General features: G+C 33.8%; 1 long non-coding RNA gene across 1 annotated transcript in view; it reads right to left on the minus strand.

The window, feature by feature from the left end:
* Positions 1–213: 213 nt before the first annotated feature.
* The window catches only part of LOC112905527, a 122,421-nt gene continuing 108,727 nt past the window's right edge, over positions 214–13,907 (minus strand). Inside the window, exon 4 of the long non-coding RNA XR_003231849.1 lies at positions 214–275. This is a non-coding gene — a long non-coding RNA (uncharacterized LOC112905527). The remainder of the gene's footprint in view (positions 276–13,907) is intronic.

Genomic DNA, 13,907 nt, shown 5'->3' on the forward strand with positions numbered 1-13,907 from the left:
TTTTTACAACTCTAAGTATGTATGTATACTGTACACTGTATGCATAACATTAATGTACGAGTTGTTCGTTAAAAAAGGAAATATTTTAATGATCTACTGCAAAAAGTCAGTGTTACTTTAGACTTTTTCATGTCAACTTTCCAAAATAATATTCAGTCCTTTTCAAAAACTATATTTTGATACTTTCATAGTAAAATACGTAAAATGAACTTACATGTCTAGTCGAAATTCTCCTTTCGAATATTCAATTGTTTCATGGTAATAATGACCACAACCTAAAACAAAGAAAAGGTATTTTTTATAAAACAAAAAATTTTGAAAAAAAAAATTAAAATCACACGCAGTTTTACAAGTTATTGTATTATCTTAATAAATGATGTTATTTAAATATAGGTTAGACATAGATATCCGACTGTAATAGTCAGAAAGAAGATTGAAAAGTTGAACAATTCGCCAGATTGACTGTAAAATAACAGGAAAAACAAAATGATGTTTGATATTTACAGTTTCTAAAATAAAACAGGCTGTTTAGTGTCGTGGGACACCCGGTAGGGATGAAGTTTCTTACGCTATTTTACAATTATTATCTAATTATGAATTTTGGTTAAAGTAATTTCAAAGAAGTAAATGACAAACATCTAATATAAGGGTACACATAAACCAAGATCAATACCAAGACTGGTACTGGAACTGGTCTTGGTCTTACTCAAACACTTCTAGTTTTGGTCTTGGTCTGGGTTTTGTTATTGAAAATTTCTTTAAATACATTTGAGTAACCAAAGAAAAGAAACGCTTTTCTTTTTTACGCCAAATCAATTTTTTTTGTTGAAATTTGAGGAAATATAAGAAAATTTCGCCAATGAAATAAAAGTTTACCTTTTACTTTAATGCAGTGGATTAACGATTACATTTAATGATACATTTCGTGTGCTAGAGAACACTTAGTGTGAAATTACGGTCAGACTTGGCCGGTGTTGTCTCTTAACCCTTTGGAAGAGGTCTGTAAATACATAAATGCATCGGTATATCTGATTTTACAAACACGATAATTGTTAATGCGAGTTAACTACCAATTGCCTAAACAATGTGCCCTACTCGTTAAACAATGGCTGCATAATTAGAAAATAGCGGCAGTTAAACAACCGCTAATTAGAGAAACGGCAGCCGCCCTATTCGATGTCGTTAATTAAGTTAAGGTAAGTAATCTGCTCTTGGCTATTAAGAGGTAGGTACCTGATGTTTTACTGACGAAACTATGAGGTCTACAATGAAAGTGAAATATCAGTAAAACATTTGCAACTGTAAAGCACTCAAAATGTATAACATAATTTAAATATACTGACACTTATAAAAACCGACTTCTGTCCTTGAAGGTGGCATATTTTCATCAAATTTAAATGGGACCACCCGCAAGACATACCTTCCACTAAAAACATAATGGCAATGGGAGAAGAAAGTATAGTCCAATTGAGTAGTTCCTCAGCACATCAACAATCAATGATAATGAAAAACATGAAGAAAATGGTTACGAACCAACGCCGAATCAGCATCATAAAGTTCTTGATGATTTTGACTTACGTCAAATAATGTTTTTTGATGATTTGAATATGAAACGTATGACATCAACATTTTTATACATAAATTGTTAAAATTCGACTAAAAGTAGCGCCATATGAACATTGTTTAGGACAACAGTTCCCAAATAGTATTCCGCGGAACCCTAGTGTTCCGGGGAAGGGTCACAAGGGTTACTAAATACAGCGTTTTTTGTCCTATTAAAAATATAAAAAATTCTCGNTAAGGCAGGGACATTAAATAAACTCCAATCTGTCATAAATCTACCTAACCAAACAATAGCGTCACCAATGCAGGTAATTACCCAGAATTTTGGGCAATTTTGAGAAATTATCATTCAAAAAATTCTTTCTTTTTTATTGATAAAGTCATAAAAAACTGTCTTCCCCGCCTTCTAATATCTAATTCTAATATATATAATGACCGCAAATCGATGAAAACATTTTTGGAGCGATTTTGGTGTGGAGCCCCAATTCTGGACAATTACTGAAAATAATTTAGATAAGGTAAAGCATTGAAAGAAACATTTGGCAGATGGTAATTTATTAATTTCATCTTGTTTGTCCTTCGAGTTGTGACAGTAAAACAATAACACGGCTCTGGTTTTATAAGAAATTTATGTAGGTACGTATTTATTAGAAGAGAGAAAGGGACAGGGTATCCAACAGTTCTGACAATAAGTCACGAAACGAATCCCTAGACCGACCATCATAATAAAGTTTAAAGGCCGAATGATCCCACAGTGCTATTCAGCGAGCAAAAGCCAATTTTCAAACATAGGTCCGGTAATTAGCTCTCCAATAAAGTTTACCGCTCCATGCTCCAACAATAACTTTCCACTTTGGTGATAGGCCCCTTTACACGAAAGTCAAATACGACATATAAACTTTTGTTATTATCGTACCTTTCTTTGATTGCTCACAATTGCCGATTATAAATTTTACAATGGCAAATTTTCACTTCAATCGGATTGTTATTGGGACCGTCGTAAATCAGGTACCCGACCAGAATTCGACGAAAACAGAATAAAAGTCAAGTGGGTATTAATAATTTAAATTTATTGTACCTTTTACAGTACAACCAGCAACTTAATGCCTAGTTACAAGAGAATTTAACGAATACTTTGAACCTGTTATAAATACTATATTACAACCTTTCGTTCAGGAACCAAGGCAACCAGAGATAAGGAAATAATACTTTAGAGAAGGTGGTACAATAGAGGAATACAATGTAAACTATAATGAGCTAATAATTGTAAGTAACATAATAGCATACAGTGCAGTGAAACGTATTTATTTTTATATTTTAATAGGAAGTAAAGCTAGGCGCACACCGGAGTGCAGCGGACTCAGGAAACGGTGCGGATGGACGCAGGGTAACGCATTGTTTGTTATCAACACACACACACTGGCCAGCAAAATTTTTATTAACAGGCCGCGATTCGCATTAATCGGTCACAATAGTTGAGTTGTATGCGGATCTTGGCTTTGTGTTTGAGTCAGAAGAGGAATTTCAGAAAGTAAGGAGAAAAAATTGATTTAATAGCAAAATATACATGCAAAACGCAGCATTTTTGGTGAAATTTCTCTATTGTTTGATGACTTACAACGGGACCACAGAAGATTTTGAACGAAATTAGTTTTGGATTTCTAAAGAAAAATTTGCATAGAAACTGAAACTTACAGAACTGAAATAAAGAAAAAAATATTTATTCAATTGTTTGAGAAAATATTATCGTGTTCATGACACAATGCGTATGCGTCATCAATATGGTCTGTACGAAGAAACCTAATCGAGACTGACTGAAGTTCATATTTGTTTATCAAATCAAGCAGATAAGGTGTAAGTCATGGTCAACTTGATATGCTTGTGATAAAAATTCTCTAGACTTGGTTGTCATAAAACTATCAACGAAAGTAAAATAAAGGAAAANCAGTTGGCACCCTTAGGGAGCGTAGCAAGAACGTCGAGTCCTTCGTTGAGACTGATATCACATAAATAGCTAATCCACAGACTTAGCAAAGCAGGAGTGCCAATGTTGGAACATGCATATCGAACACTCTAATTAAATGATATTCTTTGTTTGAGACTGCTCATCAAGTTTTTTCTGTGTAATTGACTTGAACACACTCTATTGAGATGCATCAATAGGCAGAGTGTTTTAGAAGGAATGACAAGTATTTAGGGAGATATAGTGCCTGGAAACGCTCCGTTTCAGAGATGCTGGATTTTAATCGTTAGATAAAAAATTGATATTCTTATACAGTCTCAAAAAACGGTTTTACAAAATTTGGTAAAATAATATGGTAAATAAGTACCAACCAGTTGGTTATGACTTACGAGCATACTTGAATAGGTAACTGTAAAGAAGACAGCGCTATAGAGGGGTGTAGATAATATAACATTCTGAAAGTGCAATAAAAAAATGCATAAAAATGTTACTCTTGTCGAACAGTAATATAAGGTGACCATCAGTTTTGCTTTAATATAAGTAAGCTAACAGTTGCTGCGAGCAACCTTATTTGAAGAATTTGTATCATATTCCGAAAGCACAAAAAGGTGATTTTGGAGCACATTAGTATAACACTACATCTTAGAAAGGAAGCATTTCTAAATCCTTTTACTAAGTAAATTATCATTATCATTCAAAATGTTTACCATTCCTCCTAGTGGTTGCAAGTCGGTCTGTGGTGGTGTGGGAGAAATGGTGATTAAAAGTAGTCGACCTAGCGCATTTTCGCATTTTGACCACTGTTCAAGTTTGGTGGGCGTGTAAGTTTGTGGGTCGACTATCAGCCACCAAACACCCGACCCGTTTAGTATAGTGTAAGTAAGAATGTACTAGAATGCTTTTTAATATTTTTAGGGAGGTTCTCTACTTGAATGCTTACTAATATCTATAGGATTCTTCTCAGAAATTCTGGGATGAACTGGACCGAAAGGTGCAAGAAGGTTTGGAATATTCGAATGTGGGTGGTAGAGCTATCATCTGATACTATTATACTAGAATATTTTCAAACACTTCTAGTCTTGGTCTAGATTTTGCTGATATAGTCCCGGTATTGGTTTTGGTTTCACTAATATAGTTTCGCTATTAATTTTGTTATTGAAACTTTCTTTAAATACTTTTGAATAACCAGAGAAAAGAAGTGCTTTCCTTTTATACGCCAAATCAATTTTCTTTGTTGAGATCTGAGGAAATATAAGGAAATTTCGCTAACAAAATAAGAGTTTACCTTTTACTTTAATGCAGTGGATTATTGATTACATTTAATGAGCTTTTGATGTGCTAGAGAACACTTAGTGTGAAATTACGGTAAGACTTAACCGGTGTTGTCTCTTAACCCATTGGGAAAGGTCTGTAAATACATAAATGCATCGATATATCTGATTTTGCAAACACGATAATTGTTAATACGAGTTAACTACCAGTTGCCCAAAGAATGTGCCGCATCCGTTAAACAATAGCTGCATAATTAGAAAATTAAAATTCATTAAAGAGAAAAAATGGAAATTATTAAATAATTTAACATTTAAAGGGCAACCCCTTCGAAACTGGAATGGAAATCCCAAAAAAAAAGATTGACGATCGAATGATTCCAATTTCAGATGTTATCAATGTTTAAGGTGAAAGAAATATTGACCTAGTAGTAGGGTCCAGTTGGCATTAATTTTGGTTTAAGAATTTTTTTGGGCAATACTTAAAAAAGTAAATAAACATAAATTCTTCGTGAAAAAACGATACAAAATCAATTTCTGCTTTAAAAGTATAAATAAACAGTGAATTCTGATATCAATTAGGAATGTAGGAATCGGTAGTCTTTTCAATTTTTTCAAAATTTTTACTTTGATCGTATCAAATCAAACCTTATCGGTTTCATCATTAAACTGGCGAGTAAATTTTTAAATCATTTTTACCCTGATGAACTTGTAGATGGCATAATGGCGCTGCTGATAGCGGTTTTCGAATGGTTGTTTAAACTACGGTTCCCTGTATGTTCTTCTGTTCCTAATGTTCGAGATTGGGTGGTATCTATCCTGTTTTAAATATCCGAATGGGCCAAGTTGTGCTTTCTACTCCAACTGACCCCACATGCATCTAGTCATACCAACTTGCCCCCAATAGAAGCTGTGTGCCCTCTTACGCTAACTAAGCCTGCTCCCTTCTTCATAATTATAAATGAACATTAAAAAATATCTGTACAACAAAACAAAAAGTATGCAAAACTTTGATACGCAGTGGCTTAGGATTTATCCGAAACTTTCCATATAATTACACTTAACAAGGGGTTTTTCTTATATGATAATGTCGGAAAAAGATGAAATAATAACATTTTTTATACAAATAATATATAAGAAGTAATCCAGACGTCTATACAAATAGTGTACAACTATAATTAAAAAACTAAGATACTTTATTTAAATTAATCAAAAACCAAATCTACATTTTGCTGCAACAAACAATACCCTCGGAAATTAATAAAACATAATCTTAACGAATGGTTGAACAACTAGTCTGCATAGTAACACCTTCTATACAGTATTTTTCAATAACAAAAATGTATAGTCACAAAGCACCTTTGTTTGTTACCTATAACAAGAAATTACTATATGACAGTTTCTTTTATTTTCCATGGAAATTGAATTTGTAAAACTGCGTGCGTAATGATGAACACGAAGAAGTTTTGCCGTTTTATGATTTCTAATACTACTAAGACTAACACTTCAAAAACTAAATACAATGGTAACTGGTGTTAATAAAAAAAAAACAAGAAACCGCAATGCCGTTCGGAGCAAATTACTCAATTCTACTCAACCATTTCTTTGAACAGTGGACAAAGAACCGCGCATATGTAGTCATTTCAATACCAGTGCAAACATTTTTTAATCACTAACTTTACAAAATTAGAAGAAGTGAATGATTTTCGGTATCTACCTATAGGAAGTCAGTCAGGATGGAAGGAGCAGTAGAGCTATACAGCAGAGATTAACAAAAAGAAATCACTTGAAATCATGATTGCAAACGGGTAATTTAGAAATTTGAAATTGTTATAGGTGTGTCTGAAGCTTGGCGCTGTACGGGTGCATAAAAAAAGAAAAATTCGAATTGATGTATTAGAGGCAAATGATGATGATACCGTGGTCAGAGAAGGTCAGAAATGAGTGGTATTAGAAAGAATAGGAGAACAGCGGACTCTATGGAAATCAAAAACAGGTAGGTTGGTAGGACACCTTCTCATGCATGAAGGGCTAGTTGGAGACATATTATAAGCAGAAACAGGAGTCATTAGGAGTAGAGTTAGACCTAGATTAGATTACTGTTCGCAAATAGTTAAGAATGTAGGATGTACTAGTTTTAAGGAAAAGCGAAATTTAGCTCAGGACAGGAAAAAGTGGAGGTGCATGTCTAACCAATCTTAGGACTAACGACCTTAATATGATGATAAATGAACACGGTTTATTTCCAGTAAATGTAAGATACTTAGTTCAGAAAAAATGACCATAAATACATAATAATTTTTTATAAAAAAGCATAGATCCTACTACTTGTGTTGATAGAAATATGCGTACCACAGAAAATTGTATATCTACAAGTTTATAAAGATTGATGGAGCCTACTAGATCCTTACGGAAAAAATCCTTATGGAAGAATGCAACTTTAAGAGACCATATCTGAAAAAGATGAGTTTTTAAGGTTTAGCGTCTATTGCGATTAGTTTGATAGAGGATCCGTAAGGATCTAGCGGGGTCCTTTTAATAGAAAGAAAAGGAAGATTTGTAATTTCTGAAAAATGATTCTTATTAGTTTAATATATTTTCGATTTGATGGTTTAAGGTATTTATCTTCAGGTTCAGATAGAAGAAAGAAAAAGTTATTAAAAATATTGCTAAAAGCGTACGGTATTTCTCGATATTTAGCTTGTTCGCTCGTTTAAAAAATGATAGGAAAAATATTCAGAACGTCTAATTTCGCCCATAGGTTCTGCGATTAATAAAAATCTAGGACAAAAAGGGTGATTGATGAATTTCCATTCCATTGTCCTCTTTCCGTCCTTTTCCGTCGTCGTATTAGTTTCCTTAACAACGACGTATGGTCGGTTGGTAACGTCGCATCAGTGACAGCTAATATAGTACGCGAGATTAATGTAACACAAAGAGCATTATGTAAGCCTGGAAGGTCATACAACGAACTGATGCTATTTCTTGTCTTCCATGATCGCGCTCCTTTTTGTTATACTTTTTTCACCCCTCTCTCCCTTATCCATTTTTAAAGGATCTATCATTTTGCAATATTCCGCTTCTTGAAACTTTTTTAGTTTGTCCAATTACAATAATTTATTAATCTGTTGTTTTAGCAATAATCACATTTCTGTATTGAATAAATTCCAGCAGCAGAATATTCCATTAATTAAGTCATAAATGATTCACCTTAGGGTGGGTCAAAAAAATTGTATTTTTTTTTTGGTTCCGACACAGAAAAATTGGTGCTATAGGCACCTCTAGAAAATACCTACCAAATATGAATATTATTAGGAATATTTTTACTTCTGTTTCATATAAAAAAATCATAGATATCTCATTATAAATCAATTGTTCAGCAAATTTCTATGTATATTTTCATAGCAAATTGAACACTTTACAAAAAGTCTCTTTTTTTCATTATTCTAGCCATTTAAAAAATATTCAGGTTCAATGTTTGAAGAATTTATTAAGAAATGTTTTTTCATTTTAATTTTAGTTACTAAATAATCATTTTTTGACTCACCCTAATATACCTATCCGTTATTTTACTAAGTACAGTGGAATTCGTTTATAATGACTCAACCTATATTGACCAACCGCTTAATATGAAGTAATTGCAGTGTTAAGTTTGGTTTTCATATTAACCCTAGATTACTAAACTATCTTGCAAGTAACGTTTTTACTAAACATTCGTAAAAAGTACGACATGGAAATAAAACAGAATAAATTATCGAATCATAACTTTTAATTATTATAGAAATTACAATGATATTCTTTGCCTTTCAGAGATCACGTAATAATGAAAATAGTATATATTTTTTTACTCTACACAGTTTGGACACATATTTATGTTGTGCATCCTACAAATGGCTCTTTTACATTTCATGCAGAAGTTAGTCGTCATTTTTCTAGCTTTAGACGGACACAAGGCACACGTTTTTCTTGAATTTGATTCTTGCATAATTGACGATTCAGGAATAGTTTCAATACCTAAGATACCCTTTATGAGTTCTTTGATATCTCGCCGCAATGTTGGAGTATTTATTCTTTCTCTCAGATGAGGTTCCATAAGAGCATTAGCCATTTCCAAAACAAAGTCGCGCCTGGATTTACTTATTTTTTTATTTCTGCAATTGTTGGTAACATAAATGACGTATGAGTTTATAATTGCAATATTAATTATATTATAAAACAAGCATAATGGCCATCTACGGGTCTTTCTGTTCTCTTGCTGCTGTGCGCTCTCATCGTCATCTTCAGCCTCCTCCAATAACTTACAAATTTCATCATCTCTAACAGCTCGAGACATCTAAGACAATATATATGCATATATAAAAACAGAATATGCCATAATTAATTCAAAATCTATCTAAAAAGTGATGAAAACAAGTACACTTACCTTTACTTAAAACTCACGTAAACACTAAACTTTCGTAAATTTTGCGACACACTTGTTATAACTCCATACAAAAATCACTTCCGACGACAATGACAGCACGTGGCACACTGGTGGAAGTAATAAAGAAGGTACAGTGAACCGGGGGACGAGGAACTAACGCACACTTTGTTTTTTCCAGGAATCTTGATTTTGGCGTCGTAATTTTTACGATAGTTTAGTAATCTAGGGTTAAATTCTCTATGGGAACGTTTGGATATAAGGACTCCGTTTAATATGGCATATCGTTTATTATGACTGATTCTCAAGAAATCATATCCGGCTATAGTGACCCAAATGATTTATAATAAAATTTTCGCTCATTTTTATCTCTTTTGGAAAATATTTAAACCCATACGCAGTCACCACATGGATTTACTTTACTGATCAGTGCTGTAATTATAAAAGGTTTCTATTTAAAAACAAGTGTAAAGTTGAGTAAATGTTTTTATCTGGACATTGTGATACAACATAGTGACCGAAAGTTGATTTATACACTCACCGTAAATGGGTTTGAAGATTGATCATTTAATTTGTTGCTTTATTAATATTTTTCAATTTTCTTGTTTAAGTCAAAAGCACTACCTACTTATACTGTTTTATAGGTACTTGTTAAAGTACTAAAGATGTAGTTTTGTAGTGGCCGGAACAATAATAAAGGAATGTAGCGGACTCTTGAAGTAACTGAACGTTTCGGCTACAATTAATGAAGTATGCCATGAATGGAGATTTCGATGAGGTACAGCTAATAGGTAGACACGTAGACAGTAAGTACATTGTAGATGTGTTAGGCATGTGTGTATGTGTGCACAGATAGATGTACCTATAGGCATGTGACGTAAGGTAAGTACATGGAGAATGACTTGCAGTATTCGATCCATTCCGACGGGTCCATTGTGATCTCTTTGTCTGTCTTCGGATGAAAAGACTTCATTTGGCTCCTGTGCCCCTTCTTTTTCTCGTTATTAAAGTCGAGCATTCCATTTCGGGCGTTCCGCTTTTATTCCCGATTATTCTTATTCTTCATTTTCTCTTCCTCCTTCTCGAATTAATTGACGTACCTTCGGCTACTGAAACGCGGCCTTTGTGCCAACAGAAATAAATTTTAGTTAATTCTTATTAAAAGGTCTCCCGGCCATTCTTTGCTTTAATTACAGGCCTGCCGAGATGAAGAGAGAACAACGTCAGTTCACCGGTAGACAGCCGACTTTTTGCCATCAGAGTAACGCGGTAAATTACACCCGATATGGCAACCTATTGTTACTCTATTCAAAATTCACTCGCTTTACTTAACTTTCTTATAAAATAACTTAGGCACTTTTCTACATAAATCAGGAACTGCTACGTTGATTCACAAGGAATCAAATAAGTCAGCCTCTACTTTAAAATTCATTAAATGAATTATTATTGTAATCGCAAACTGCAAATTCAATTTTACTTTTACACTATAGCAAAAAGCAACAAAATTAAATTAGCAATCATTACATGAAGCTTGAAGCATTAAAAATAAATAGAGGGAAATAAAAAAAAATCAGATACTCCGGGTATCAATTCAAATGTACATACGAACAGAAGGGGACCAGTACTTTTTTTCATACAATCATACAAGAATTATTGAAATGATATTATTTTAAAGACCCATGTATTTTCAAGGTCGGTGTTATATGAGGAACGCTCAATATTCAGATTTGATAACAGTGGTTCAGTTGTCGTTGTCGTCCTTCGGTCAGCTCATGGATTTACCCAGCATTTAGCCAGTTGGCACCCTTAGGGAGCGTAGCAAGAACGTCGAGTCCTTCGTTGAGACTGATATCACATAAATAGCTAATCCACAGACTTAGCAAAGCAGGAGTGCCAATGTTGGAACATGCATATCGAACACTCTAATTAAATGATATTCTTTGTTTGAGACTGCTCATCAAGTTTTTTCTGTGTAATTGACTTGAACACACTCTATTGAGATGCATCAATAGGCAGAGTGTTTTAGAAGGAATGACAAGTATTTAGGGAGATATAGTGCCTGGAAACGCTCCGTTTCAGAGATGCTGGATTTTAATCGTTAGATAAAAAATTGATATTCTTATACAGTCTCAAAAAACGGTTTTACAAAATTTGGTAAAATAATATGGTAAATAAGTACCAACCAGTTGGTTATGACTTACGAGCATACTTGAATAGGTAACTGTAAAGAAGACAGCGCTATAGAGGGGTGTAGATAATATAACATTCTGAAAGTGCAATAAAAAAATGCATAAAAATGTTACTCTTGTCGAACAGTAATATAAGGTGACCATCAGTTTTGCTTTAATATAAGTAAGCTAACAGTTGCTGCGAGCAACCTTATTTGAAGAATTTGTATCATATTCCGAAAGCACAAAAAGGTGATTTTGGAGCACATTAGTATAACACTACATCTTAGAAAGGAAGCATTTCTAAATCCTTTTACTAAGTAAATTATCATTATCATTCAAAATGTTTACCATTCCTCCTAGTGGTTGCAAGTCGGTCTGTGGTGGTGTGGGAGAAATGGTGATTAAAAGTAGTCGACCTAGCGCATTTTCGCATTTTGACCACTGTTCAAGTTTGGTGGGCGTGTAAGTTTGTGGGTCGACTATCAGCCACCAAACACCCGACCCGTTTAGTATAGTGTAAGTAAGAATGTACTAGAATGCTTTTTAATATTTTTAGGGAGGTTCTCTACTTGAATGCTTACTAATATCTATAGGATTCTTCTCAGAAATTCTGGGATGAACTGGACCGAAAGGTGCAAGAAGGTTTGGAATATTCGAATGTGGGTGGTAGAGCTATCATCTGATACTATTATACTAGAATATTTTCATATTCTTCAATCTTGGAGCAATGTTTGAAATCTCCCATAATGATTGAGATTTCCCTAGTCTGGTATTTGGATTTACAAGTCGACCACTGAGCACTCATTTAGAATAACCAAGAATGTAAATCAGGCAAAGCTTTGACAGCTGAGGGTATGAAGTGGTAACAAGTGTGAATTTGACACCAAAAAACAATTTAAAAATAATTATTTTTTGAAAACCTTCAGAAGTACCTACTTTTGATAGTAGATTTTTAAGTAATATTGGTTTATGGATTATCACCCAAAAAAAGTATAATGAATTCTTGGTAAAATTGACAAAAAAAATAAAAGAATTTTTTTTTGGACTACAATTCAAATCGAAGTATTACTAGGCACAATAGTTTCCAACAGAAATACTAGTTATTATGTAACTACAAAATAATTTTATAGTTTTTATTCCAAAATTTGACATCCTTGTTCGTGTAGAAAAACTGTTTAGCTGACGTGTGATCTGTGAGTGTGTGGATCATGGTGCAACGTGATCAGAGGTTGTTCTGTTATGTATCATCAATAATAATAGGTAGCTGCCAGCGCTTATTTTATTCGTAATATGTATTAATGTTGTCATAACAAACGAGCATACATCCCTTTTAAGCAGGACCGGCGATGTACAACAATGCGTTGACTCGTTCATGCGGTAACGAGTAACGTGAATGGTCAAATTTTTCATATTTCTTTATACTGTACGTATTTATGTGCATGTATGCAGCAGAAGTACGCATACATACGTGCATGGACACGTTGTTTTGGGAGACAGGGTCCTCGTCCTGCAGACCGGCAGACACAAAGGCAAAACACGTAATGTACCTCGGAAAGGACTGGGAAAAAGAGGATAAATTGCCTTTGTGCTTTGTATTCCTGTACCAATTTCCATTTTTCACACACCCCTCCTAACTGCGCGCGATTATACTCGAAAAATATATTAAACGAGAACATAATGCACGAGTATAACTGATGTTCAAAAAAAAAAAATATTATATACAACGCCGCTCGAGCTGAAATCCGCTTATATTACTTTATTACAAGCCGTCATGTCAGTCCATCCGTTTTGTTAATCTATTATGTTCCCTGGTAAAGATGTACCTACATATTTATCGGTTTATAAACAGTTATTGTCTTCATCAATTTCGAGAAAAGATATCCTCAAAACAAAAATATAAAATAACACTTCTAAAGTATTAATGTGAAAATTCATTTTCAATTTTTTTATCAAGTACGCACTACCTCAGGTTAATGAGGGAAAATTTGTTGTTGCTGTTGTAACACCCTTGCCAGGAATCGAACCCGGGACGGGAACGGTTTGACGTTTTGTCATCTTTCGTAGCTTAGTGGTTAGAGCATTGATACGAAAAGGTTTGATTCCTGGCGAGAGTGTGACAACAGCGACAAATTTTCCCTCATTAACCTAAGGTAGTGTATAGTGGGCAAAAAAGTTAAAAATGAATTAATTAACCACTATTAAATGTCAAAGTGTTTCACATATATAATAGGTCAATTGAAAAGTCCCCGGCCTGACACATAGATAGCGGCACCAGAACTAAATCCATATGATTTTCAGTTAGTCCGATCCTTCAAAAGACGCGTCTATAAATTTGACGGCTGTCGGATCATTAGTTTGTGAATTATAGCATTTTTAGTGAAGCAACTTTTGTTATTGTGAAAAAAATGGATAAAAAGGAATTTCGCGTGTTGATAAAATATTGCTTTTTGAAGGGAAAAAATACAGTTGAAGCAAAAACTTGGCTTGATAACGAATTTCCGGACACTGCCCCAGGAAAATCA

Source organism: Agrilus planipennis, unplaced genomic scaffold (genome assembly GCF_000699045.2).
Source record: "Agrilus planipennis isolate EAB-ADULT unplaced genomic scaffold, Apla_2.0 scaffold108, whole genome shotgun sequence".
Lineage (NCBI taxonomy): Eukaryota > Metazoa > Arthropoda > Insecta > Coleoptera > Buprestidae > Agrilus > Agrilus planipennis.